The sequence below is a fragment of the Schistocerca gregaria genome, chromosome 1, assembly GCF_023897955.1.
Source record: "Schistocerca gregaria isolate iqSchGreg1 chromosome 1, iqSchGreg1.2, whole genome shotgun sequence".
In the NCBI taxonomy this organism is placed as follows: domain Eukaryota; kingdom Metazoa; phylum Arthropoda; class Insecta; order Orthoptera; family Acrididae; genus Schistocerca; species Schistocerca gregaria.
The window spans coordinates 577,471,886-577,484,322 of NC_064920.1; the positions used below are offsets into that span (position 1 = coordinate 577,471,886).

A 12,437-nucleotide genomic window follows, 5' to 3' on the forward strand; every position below is an offset into this window, starting at 1 on the left:
ACAGATTCCAGCTGTGACTCATTGATATTGTATTCTTAGGTTACTACATTGATTTCATTTTGTGAAGTGCACAATTTTACATTTTTGAACATTTAAATCAAGTTGCCAAGCACTGTACCACTTTGAAATTTTATCAAGTTCAGACTGAATATTTGCACTGCTTCATTCAGACAGTACTTCACTGTAGGTAACTGCTTCATCTTTGAAAAGTTTGAGGTTACCATTAATATTGTCCAAAAGATCATTAATGTGTAACATGAACATCAAGGAACCTAACATACTTGCCTGGGATACATCCAAAATTATGTGGGGATATTGAGACAAAGAGAATCACTGGCCAGAGTTGTGATGTAGGGGTGTGGAGCTTCTGCACCCTGGATGCCAGGTCACACCAGGTGACATTAGATGGTGGACACTTTCTATGTTGATTGTATAATTAAATTTTCCTTGAGACATCTGAGTCTATCTTGATATATGATAATGATGAAATCTGAAGAAATGAATTAAAATTTGTGTCACAGCTTGTACTTGAACCCAGGTTCAAGTCCGAGCTGTGGCATAAATTTTAATTCATTTCTTCAAATTCCATCACTCCCTGTATTGTTGTGAAGGTTAATAAATGTTTATGTAGACCTATTGGTGTTTGCATGTTACTTACATCTCACTTACTACAATACTGAGCTATACCTCCACATTGGTGACCCCAACAACAGTGGGTCCCACATTATTCCATAAATATTATTGTGTGCAATGCTATTGCACATTAACAATGGACATGAAATTTGCTCCATTCACTGTTCCTTGCACCTCTACAGCTACAAATTTACTGACACAGACTGCATTGCAGTGCACACATTGCCTTCATCAACATACTGTGTGGGATATGGAGCGACAAGTATGCACAACTGTTGACTCACAAAATAGAGTTACTGTGACTCAACAATGACCCCCATCAGAGATTTTATTAGCTTTGTTAGTGAATTTGCATTCCAACCCCATGCCAACTTGTTTGTGTTTGGTTTTTGCACAATCAGATATGACCTTGTGTCCACGGCATATGAATTGCTGACACTCAATTCGATCACCTCTTATGCAATGTCAATGCCATGTTCCCAACTCCAACCATGCCATGATCAACAGACCCAGCAATGGTCATGCCTTTCCATTCAGCTCAGACAATGCAACCATTATTGGTATTCATAAGATAGTGTAGACCTGACCACAACCAAACCCTCATCTTTCTCACCTGACCATTCAAAGTTTGTAATGTTAATTTGTGATCTCACAGAACTTGCAGAACTAAGCAAGATATACTTTTCCCTCTGCAACTCAGTAATTATGGCTCAGCAAAAAGAGTATTACTACAATTGCTCACACTCCTGAACAACAGGTACGGCAAGTCATTTAGGATGAGCAGCTCACCAAGGGAACCCCTTCAAAATTATGGTGTCATCTATATTCACTAGTGGACCTCACACTAATGCCAGACACAACCCTTTGGACATTATGGATTTTCAAACTCCTGTGTCAGCTACAGCTTGTAATGAGTGCCCACAAGGTGGAACCTCTATATAGGAAGTTGGGGCTAGCAGCTAGGTTATATACAGTGGTTCAACACAGGCAGAACATCAGTTTGGGTATCTCTGCCTCCTCCACTCGATCAACCAGCAGACACTCAAAATAACTGTGAAATTATCTGACCTCATGTGAATTTGACCAACAGCAGACCACTGACTGAACATGGCACTGCAATGACTGCTATGAACACTGCTCCAGCTAATCATGTTTCCTCTCACCCACAACACTGCTAGTATCATGTACAATATAGCAGATTAGGACACAATTTCTGCCACCATTGTTCATACCCAAAGGATAACTGGGGCTCCATTAGGCACTTCGTCCCACACCACAACTCCAAGTCACCTCTTTTTTACTACAATGACTTCACATGAGGGGTACCTGTACATTTGAGACCACTCCACATACCTCTTCTTGCTCACTGACACAGGGGTCAGATGTATGCACAATGCCTCACCTACTTTTTGAACCACACACTGCAAACCTAAGACTGCAACTGCATGCAGCTAACAATGCAGGCATCTGTGTGGCATGTGTGATATGGCAGTGCAATTTTTCTGATGAGTCATATTGCATATGGGCCTCCTACATCTTCAAACCAGTGATAGGAGTAGACTTCCTCCTCAAGTTGATCCTCTCATCTGATCTCTACCATGGGGCCTTATACCACATATCTCACAGCATCTCATCCCAGGGCTTTTTGCTTTGATGTCATCATGGGCCATGAATCACAGTTTGTCCTCACTGTGTAAGGTAACGGGGGATAATATGGCCATACAGCAGCTTTGCTGCCAATGGAAATATCAGCTATGGAAAATATGGATGAGATGTGAAAAGCACAAAGTCAAGTCAATATATTTATAGTCTCATCTTTCCCTGATAAAGAGAAGGCAGCATTCAGCAGTTTCAGATGGTTTAAATTACTTCATTATATAATTTCATATAATTACAGTACACGACTTTGCACCTAAGTAAATAAAGTAATGTGTGATTGTAATGAGTCCTTGGATTTTCTGGATACCTAATCATTGAAATAGAAATCATGTGAAAACAGGCTCTTCCAAGTAGTTTGTAATTTAAATTTAAAGCACAGCAGCAGAAATAATATGTTGGGCTGGTGTACTTCAATCAAAATGTTTCATAGCAGAATTAAGCTATAACGATGTTTAGAACAACTGCAAAGTATGTCATTATTTTATTATGAAGACACCATTCAGTTTTGATCTTTGTAGTGCCAGACAAGTATTTCTATGTCTCATATTTCATGCAAAGACCTCTTTAAATGAATGGAAAGGGTGAAACTGTGCCAAAACATGGAGTTATTCCTAATTATGTAAATCTGATAGCATGTCAGAAATTAGTTCTGATTTTAATTTTACATGCTTATGAATAAGATTATGTATTAAATGCAGGGTGAAAATAGTGTAATGCAAAATGAACATGAAAATACTTGTTTTGTGTTTTGATGAACATTGTAGTTCCATTGCATAGTGTTTTCTTTTTCTTTTTTTTTTTTATTGCAACACATTTTTAAATTATGTGGTGATAAATGTGTGTAAAATTATATAATATATTTAGGTTTAAGTATTTAAATCTTATAAAAGTTGTAAACTAATTGTGGCCATGTTTAGGAATTATTTTTATTAATGTGTTGTCACATGACCTGACTCAGGACTGGGGATATGAGTGGGAAAATGGGGTCTTTGGTCATTGTCCATTGTGGTGGTAGGTTTGGAGTGGCAAAGTGCTGTGAGTGTAAGCATGGACACCAGTATATGTAAATAAACTGTGAAGGAACAACATGAAAGTGTGTAGGTGCGAGACAATAAACCATATGTATGATTATTATTTATCCAGATCGGATTTATTTGTGAACTTTAATATGGATGGCCCCAAAGTCAGAAGTGTTATTTTTTAGATAAATGTTTCAATCTGATCTTGTATAGTGTACCTCATTTTGTGCAAGGTTGTGGTATAGACAATTGTGTATCCAATTCACTGCTGTTCAAAGGCTAGCCAATATACGACTCAGTGTCAGGGGCACAAATGCAACTGTTCACTACCAACCCCCTTTGCAGATTAGAGACGAGTAAAATAGGTAGTGAATGAACCCGAGTACAGTTGCATCTGAAGAGCCATGCCACAGCTCATGGCCCATAATACAAGCAATCAACACAGTTCAAGAATTGTACACATGTTGAATCACAATAATTCTCTGACAACAATGACCTGCACCAGTGCACACGTGAAAGGTCTCTTGTAATCATGCAACCAAATCCAATGTCTGTTACACAACAGTGTGGCAGCAGCGCATGTGGACACAACTCTGCAAAAACATGACCAAGGTGATTGCTTCCAGCTCCTTTGTGTCATTCATGTGCTGATGACAGTGGATTTTGTATTCGTGTCATCACTACTCACATTCACAGATGAACAAACAATCAATCTTCCCACTAACAGCATGACCAATTTGTCAGTCACAAATATGCACTCCAACCACACCCTGGCCACTGATAATTCAGTACTGCTGTCAACAGTGGAACAGCCACCACCAGCCACTCCCACAACCCACTATGGACAGCCACATTGCCTTCCTCCACAGATTGCACCATAATTGATGTACATCATCACAGCAAACACCACCGATCAACATCTCATGTGCCTCACAGACGATGGCTTTCCACCAACCACATTCTGGGTGGTTGGAAGGGGGAGGAGGGGGGGGGGAGTGAGACAAAGAATCCCTGACCAGCCTTTCAGACTGGTTATGTGGAGCCTCTGCACAATGCAGGTCTGTTCATGCTAATCGATGTTACTTGGTGGACATCACCAGTATTGCCAGAACTTTAATAAATATTGATTTAGATCTATTGGTGTTTGCACACTACTTATGTGTCACCTGTTTTACTGTATGGAGGTACACTGATCAGCCAGAACATTATGACCACCTACGTATTACATGGTATGTCCACCGTTGCCACAGATAACAACAGCGACACAATACATGGAAGCAATGAGGCTTGGTTGGCCGCTGGAGAGAGTTGGCACCACAACTGCACACATGTCACCTAATTCCCATAAAATCTGGGGAGGGGGCATGACCTCTGATGTCACATTCAATCACATCCAAGATCTGTTTGATTGGATTCAGATCTGGCAAGTTGGGGGCCAGCTCGTAAACTGAATGTCGCCACTGTGTTCCTTGAACCAGTCCTTCACACTCCAGGTCTTGTGGCACATTTTCTTGCTGAAAAATGCCACTGCCATCATTAAACATGATTGTCATGAAAGGGTGTGCTTGGTCTACAACCAGTGTAAAATAGTCCTTGCCCATCATGGTGCCTTGCATGAGTTCCACTGAATGCATGTATGCCCATATGAATGTTCCCCAGAACATAATGGAGCTGTTGCCTGCTTATCTCCTTCCCACAGTACAGGTGTCAAGGAGCTGCTGTCCTGGAAGACAATGGATTCATGTCCTCCCATCAGCATGATGAAGATGGTATCATGATTCATCAGACCATGTAATGCTCTGCCACTGTGCCAACATCCAATGCCGATGGTCACGTGCACATTTCAGTCACAGTTGCTGATGTAATTTTAACATTGACATATGCATGCGTTGTTGGCTACAGAGTACCATTTTAGGAGTATTTGGTGCACTGTGTGTTCAGGCACACCTTTACTCTGCCCAACATTCAAGTCTGTTGTTAGTGTCACCACAGTTCATCACCTGTCCTGTGATACCTGTATGCCCAGCCTATGATGTCCGATATATGTAATGAGGGGTGGCCACCCAATCACACTAAGTCTGGTCTAGTGTCACCTTGGTTTCACCACGTGTTGAAGACACTTACCACAGCACTGCTTGAACATCTGACAAGTTGTGCAGTTTCTAAAAGGCTTGTGCCAAGCCTCCGGGCCATCACAAATATCACACACCTTCCCAATTCTACAAATATCACACACCTTCCCAATTCTACACATGGGCAGCATGCTCAGTGATACTACAGGCACTGTGCTTGTGTCTGACTAGTAGACATTTCTCACCAGGTGATGCTGCTATTGCCTGCATAGGTTTATATCAATAGTAGGTCAGTGGTCATAATGTTCTGGCTGATCAGTGTAATTACTTCTGCATCTGTCAATGACTCTCCATCCAAGATAACATGCTGAATTCTCTGCTCAAAGAAATCCTCAATCCAGCCATAAATTTTTCCTGATACCCATATGATCATACTTTTGATAACAAACATAGATGTAGTACTGAGTCAAATAATTTCCAGACATCGAGAACTAAGGCATCTATCTGACTGCCTTTATCTATGGAGTTTCAGGATGTGATGTGAGAAAAGTGTGAGTTGGGTTCCACATGGAGAGGTTTCCATCTATAAATCTATAAACTCAGCCAGAATAATCCCATCCCAGAAATCCAACAGAAGCCCCAATCCCTGATTAAAGCCTCTCTCCTCAATCCATTTCCCTCCTCACCCCTATGATAAACCACACATCCACCCCACATAATCCAGAACTCCAAAAACACAATAATCCTGGTTAATGTGCCCCAACAGAAAGATTGCAGCCTCATTGACCAAAACCTCCAACAAATCGTCTGAAATGTAGCTTGCTATGTGAAAGATACAACAATTTCCTTTACTGACTCTTCACCACCCCACCCTTTATCTCATGGATCCCTACTTATCACTCTTGACAGCCCAACCTTATACACCAACATCCTTCATGCTATTTAACACTACCTCTCCCAACAACATCCTTCAGATTCGAAACCCACTCACCCCCCCCCCCCCCCCCCTGCTCCAGGGCCTTACAGCTCTTTCCTTCTCTGAGTGTCTTTGCATATTTTTACCCAGCTATATTTCCCCTCTCTGAGTGTCTTTGCATATTTTTACCCAGCTATATTCTTGATTTCTGCAACCTTTTACTGTTTTGTTCCTTTTGCTTTTTGTTTTCCACCTTTCCTTTCTGGTGATTTCTGCTCCCCTTTGGGTATTGATCTCCTCTTCTAAATTTTGTCTCTGTAATGTCACTCAACTGGGGAAAAACACCTTACTTACCTTCTTTGGCCTTTGGTCTTACTCCCTCTTTCATCTTTTCCTAAATGCTGTTGTCCTTTAACGCTATGTAGCCAGCATGGTAGCCAGTATGTGTGATGAGGTCTTGATGTACCCTTTTTGCTGAGACCCCTGACAACACATGCATCACACTTTTAATACTTGAGCTGGCTGGTCCCCATGTTTGCCTAGGCATGGTTGCCTGCCATTCTGGAGCATTGAAACTCATGGAAATGGGTGCCGTGTGAGACAGCCCTTGCTGTGGCTGTGTGGCACCCACAGGGAGAGTCCCTGATTGAAGAGGGTGGAATCAAGGTAGATCTTTGAGTATGAAATGTATTAAGCTCCAAAAACCTGGGCGTTCTTCTATGACTCTCTTTAATTGGGAATGGATCCTTTAATTCTGCTTATGACCCTGTAGCCTTCCCTTCCCTGGCTACCCCCTGAGAGGAAGGCCAGGTTTGCTGGCTTATGGTGAAACCCTCTTCTCATGATCTGGTCTGCATCAGGACTGACAGGGACACTTTCACCACCAACAAGCCTTTATTTTTCATGGAATCTATTGAAGGCAAATTTGATGAAGCAGGCTTTGTTGGACATCGTCAGTTTCACTATTGATCAAAACTTCTTCTTCCATCTAATCAGCATCTCTTTGTGCCTGTGACCATCTTGGTGACATCCTAGTGTCCTTTACTCCTGACCAGTCTTTGAATCTGGTTCTGGGTGTCTTTTTTCATAAAGACATCATTCTTCAAGCCGATGAGGAACTTTGGGTCAGTCTTGAATGGCAAGATGTTAATCTTGTTCAGCACATTCAGAAAAGATGTAAGGAGAGTTGCACCAATATCAGTACCTTTATTCTGACATCTGTGAAGATACCCTCCCAGAGAAGGTCAATGTTTTGGTTTCAGTGTGATTTTAAGCTGTATGACCTGCCATCAAAGAGGTGTTTTCAATGTTTGCTTTTTGGTCTCATGTTTTTGCACTGTACAGTGGACCCTCCATGCGGTGAATGTGGACACCCACTCCAAAAGGGAAGATCCTATGTTTCGACACCTATGTGCACTAACTGTCATGACCATCATTCTCTATGCTTGCCAGAGTGCCTGGTTTATAAGCAGGGAAAGAAGTTACATAGAATATATGTCTTCTGATTGTTTATCCTACACTGAGGCTCATCAAAAATATGACCATCTTCACCCTGTGTCTTTGACGTCAAACTTTACCTCTGTTATGTCCTTTCCCCTCCTTCCTATCCCATCCCCATCCCATTTTCCTCTCCCTCTCCCATGAGGTCCCCATACCCTCCCCTTTGGGTGCTGCTCCCCCTATCTGGCTGGAGAAGTGTACCCCTTCTTTGGCAACTGCCAGTGATGGGGCTCTCTACCTGGACTTCTCCAACCTGGCATCACCCAGAGTGGAAGCTTGCTGACACATGTCAGCCATGGGACACACAGTCCACACACCCTCAGTTTTAGATCTCACTGCAGCCTGCTCTCTCTCTCTCTCTCTCTCTCTCTCTCTCTCTCTCTCACTCTCTCTCTCTCTCTCTCTCTCTCTCTCTCTCTCTCTCTCCACATCCTGCCCTCCCTGACCAACAAAGAGAAGAAGAAACAAACGTCCCCAGTGCCAAGTGCCACTTTGCAAACTGAGTCTGACCTCCCATTTACAAATGTTGCTCCATCCGTGTTGGCAACAGATGGTGATAGAGCAGTGTCACAGGCTTCAGTCAATTCACCACCCATTTGGATCTTGTTCTGTGCTAATTCAATAGAATTGTAACAGATACTCTCATCACCTTTCTGAGTTGTGGTTCCTCATTTCCTTTTACTTTGTAGCCTGTGTTGTTCTACAGGAATGAGACTGCACTGATGGCCATCACTGACTCTTTGTGGATTCCATGCTATCAAAATTGGGTCAGCCCTTTGAGGGCTTTCAGTGTCAACTTAAAACTGGTCTGTACAGACATTGTTAGTACATGGATCCCCCTTCTTACTGCATTGGAAGCAGTTGCCAGCTGTGTACACTTAGACTCTAAAATCACAGTTTGGAAGCTGTATCTCCCTAGCTCCCTCCTAAATGGCCACTTAGGCCTGCTGCCCCTACTGCCCCAGCTGCCTCCTCTCCCCCTTCCTCTATGTGGATTGCAATGTCCATCACCCCTAGTGGGGCAGTGATTTTTTGTCTAGTTAGGGTCTCCTCATACATCATTTTCTTGTGGATCATGACTTGTGCCATCTTAATGATGGTGCTCCTATGCATTTTAGTGCTACTTATGGCATTTTCTCTGCCACAGATCTTTTCCTTGCTTACCCTCCACTTCTTCCTTCATTACACTGGTCACCACATAATGATATCTGCAAGAGAGAGCACTTCCTGTTGATTCTCCTATTCCCTTTCTGCCCCGAGGTGGCAAAGCCACTCTGCTGGGCTTTCATCTTACTAATTGGCTTCTATATACCTCTCAGGTCATCTTTATCTCCTCTTTGTCAGGTTATGTTGATGAACTTATCAATGACATGTCGATTACAATTACTCACTTGACAAACCACTTTTGCTGCTGGCTGGTCCTGCAGTGGAGCACAACCATCATCATCACCATCTGTGATCACTGTAGTGCCTTGCAATACCTTAAGTGGCACCTGTTCTGTATTGGCCTTTTTACCTTTAACTGCTTAAGAACCAAAGTCTGTCACTTAATGAAACAAAGCAAGTAGATGTGTTGGGAATGCATTGTCCCCATCCTAGGTTCTTCTGTCCATTTGCCACAGGTGTGGACTATGTTACACACCCCCAAGGTTACCAGTGTCCATATTCCATGCTGGGCCTTGCCCTTGTGAGGAAGCAAGCTGGGATATTTTTACTTCCCCTCTTGTTTTGACATCTTCCTCCTTAAAATTCATTTTTTCATGTCTAACTAATTAAATTTTAATGTTAAAACAGTGTCTGTTCCATACACACCTTGTTATTCTTCAAGAGATGTGTGGTTAGGTTTTTTGTGCTCATAGATGTTCAATAGTCAACTATTGAAGCAGTATATGGATATACCTGCAAACTATTAAGGAGGCTTATTGAAAGTTAAACAATAGTGCACTGGCCATGTTTAACATGATTATGGAGGGGGGGGGGGGGGGGGGTGGCAGTGTGGAGGGAGGGGTGGAGGTGAACAGTGAAAGTAAACAACTGTGAGAAGCAAATGTGCACCTGTCCTGCTGCCCTTATCCCCCAGAAACAGTGGGCTGAAACTTCCCACTTTCAGTGTACACCTTGTCAGGTGGAATTCAACAATGAATATTTTATTGAATGGGAACTACTTCTGGCCCTTCCCATGATTCATTTCCTGGTCCCAGTTCAATTCATAACCTATGGCTCCAAAACCTCAATCCTCCACAATAACAATATCTCCATTTCCCCCTCTCAATGGTAGGATAGTATTGTGGTTCTGTAAGGAACCATTGTTCCTCAATTTACTGGCTGATCTGTCTGACCAATGCCCCCCAAGTTACTCAACGTATGGCAGCTCATCAGCTCTGTTGGGTCCTTCGGTCTCAGGACCTTTTGTCTCATTACTAGTGCAGCTTTTCGGAGAGACAGTCTCTGACTGATCATCTCTTTCAGTTGGAAACTGCTGTTCAGCAGGTCTTCTCCCAGCACTGCCATCTTGTCCCCATTTTCTTTGATCTTCATAAGGCATACAACATGGCTTTGTGCCATCATATCTTACTTACACTCCATGAGTGGAGTCTTTAGGGTCCCTCCCAATTTTTATTCAACAGTTCCTGTCCCACTAACTGTTCCAAGTTCTGGTTAGCACCATTCTCAGATTTTTGTGGGTTTAGGAGAACAGTATTCCATAGGGTTTTATATTAGAAAGACTACCAACCACCTGTCCACCAGGATGAATGGCTCAGAGCAAAGTGGACCACTTTGAGGTACAACATTCAGTTGAACATAACATGCTTCATTTCAATGGCTGCTTCATAAGCTGAGCAACCTGGATCCTGCCCTCCACTGCCAGGTTTTCTGAACTGCAAAGATAGGAGTTATCTTTAAAACACATTCTCCACTCCTAAAATTATCTCAGCCTCATCCTATGGTAACCTGTTGTCCCTACACTTACCACTCAATAGTGTAAGTAATATTACCTCTTCCCAATTCATGTCCTCTCACCTTCATCATGTGCCACTCTTTGCAAATGCTCCCACTGAACTTTTTTCTCGTCTCTACCTGTGTCAGTTTCCTCAGCCCCCCCCCCCCCCCCCCCCCTGAATCGCAATGCTGCACCTGGCAGTTGCGTTCTGGCTGGAAATAGTGGTCATGTGCACATGAGGTGTGATTGCTTTTGTGAACATGTGTGTGTTTTCTTTCCTGAAGAAAGCATTGACTGAAACCTCACAAACCTGGTACTCTAAAAATACATCTCGATGGCACAGGCACCCCAGAACCACCTCTATAAGATACTGCTACTGTGTAGTCCCTACTACATACATCACATCTCTGAAATTGAATCCCCTTCTCTCCAGCACATGGAAGAGAATTCCAGACACCATCTCCATAAGTTACACAATCTGCTAACAACCTACTGCTGTGTTGAAACACCACTATCCAACTCCTATCCTACACACATTGTTCCTCCATGTCAAACCCTCACGCTACCCTGATTCTGCCTAGCTGATCTTTTCAGCTTGCATTGCCCAAAAATCCCTACAAACAACCCTATAAATCCAGGGCCAAAGCAATAGCAGAACACTGTTCTTAACCCTTCCACCAAAATCCTCAGCTCCACAGAAGTTTCAATCCTATCCAAAGTCCTTAGCTTCAGCCCTATAACCAAATTTTCCCATGTTGGACTTGTCAAAGACCTACTCTATCCCTGTAACGGAAACAAAGCCAACCTAATTCCCACAATGAACCCTGCCTCTTCCAGTTCCTGCCACCATAGATCTATGACCCTCCCCCTCCCTCCCACTTAACAACCCTCTCGCCCCTTTCTAGAAATTCTTTATTCTCCAACTTGACCTCACATCCTCCCTCAGGTCCCTTCTTAAGAAGAAAGAACAGCCATACATGGTCTCAAAACAGATCCTAACCTAATAATCCTATGTGGACACAAAGGTATCACCAGTGTTATTACGAATCACAATGCCTACCTGGTGGAAGACTGCTACCAGTTGTCTGACTCCTCCACCTATACACCTTGTCACTGAAAGAATTTCGGCCTTCACTGGCCAACACCTCTAACCTACTGCCTGAAATTTAGACTCCCACATCAAAGTTACAAACCATTTCATACACCATCTCTCCACTGATCCACCTCTTTACCTTCTGTATCCCTAGTCATCATTGTTGGTGCCCCATCCCTACACAATAGATCCCTCAAGCCCATTGTCTTGCCACTACCTATCCCAATGTCTTTCAGACTCCAAACCCGCTAACTCATTCCTCATACACCCTACTAACTTTATCCTAGCACACAACTACTCCTACTCTGAAGGGAAAATATACAAACAAATTCACAGCAAAACCATGGGGACCTGCATGGCACCCTGCATGCCAGCCTGTTTATGGGACATCTAGAGGAAAACTTCATAATGTCCCATAACACCAAAACCATGGTCTGGTTCTTGATCACTGATGATATCTTCATGATCTGGAGTCAGTGCCAAGACACCCTGCCCTCATTCCAACACAATGTTAGCCCCCTGTCTCCCATCCACTTCACCTGGTCCTCCTGAACCCAGCATGTCACCTTCCTGGACATTGACTTGCTCCTCTCTGATGGGTCCA

At 43.0% G+C, this 12,437-nt stretch overlaps 1 protein-coding gene across 2 annotated transcripts in view; it reads right to left on the reverse strand.

Moving 5' to 3' along the window:
* The window catches only part of LOC126356729 (V-type proton ATPase subunit E-like), a 274,209-nt gene that overhangs the window by 182,540 nt on the left and 79,232 nt on the right, over positions 1 to 12,437 (reverse strand). The gene's annotated exons all lie outside the window — the stretch shown is intronic.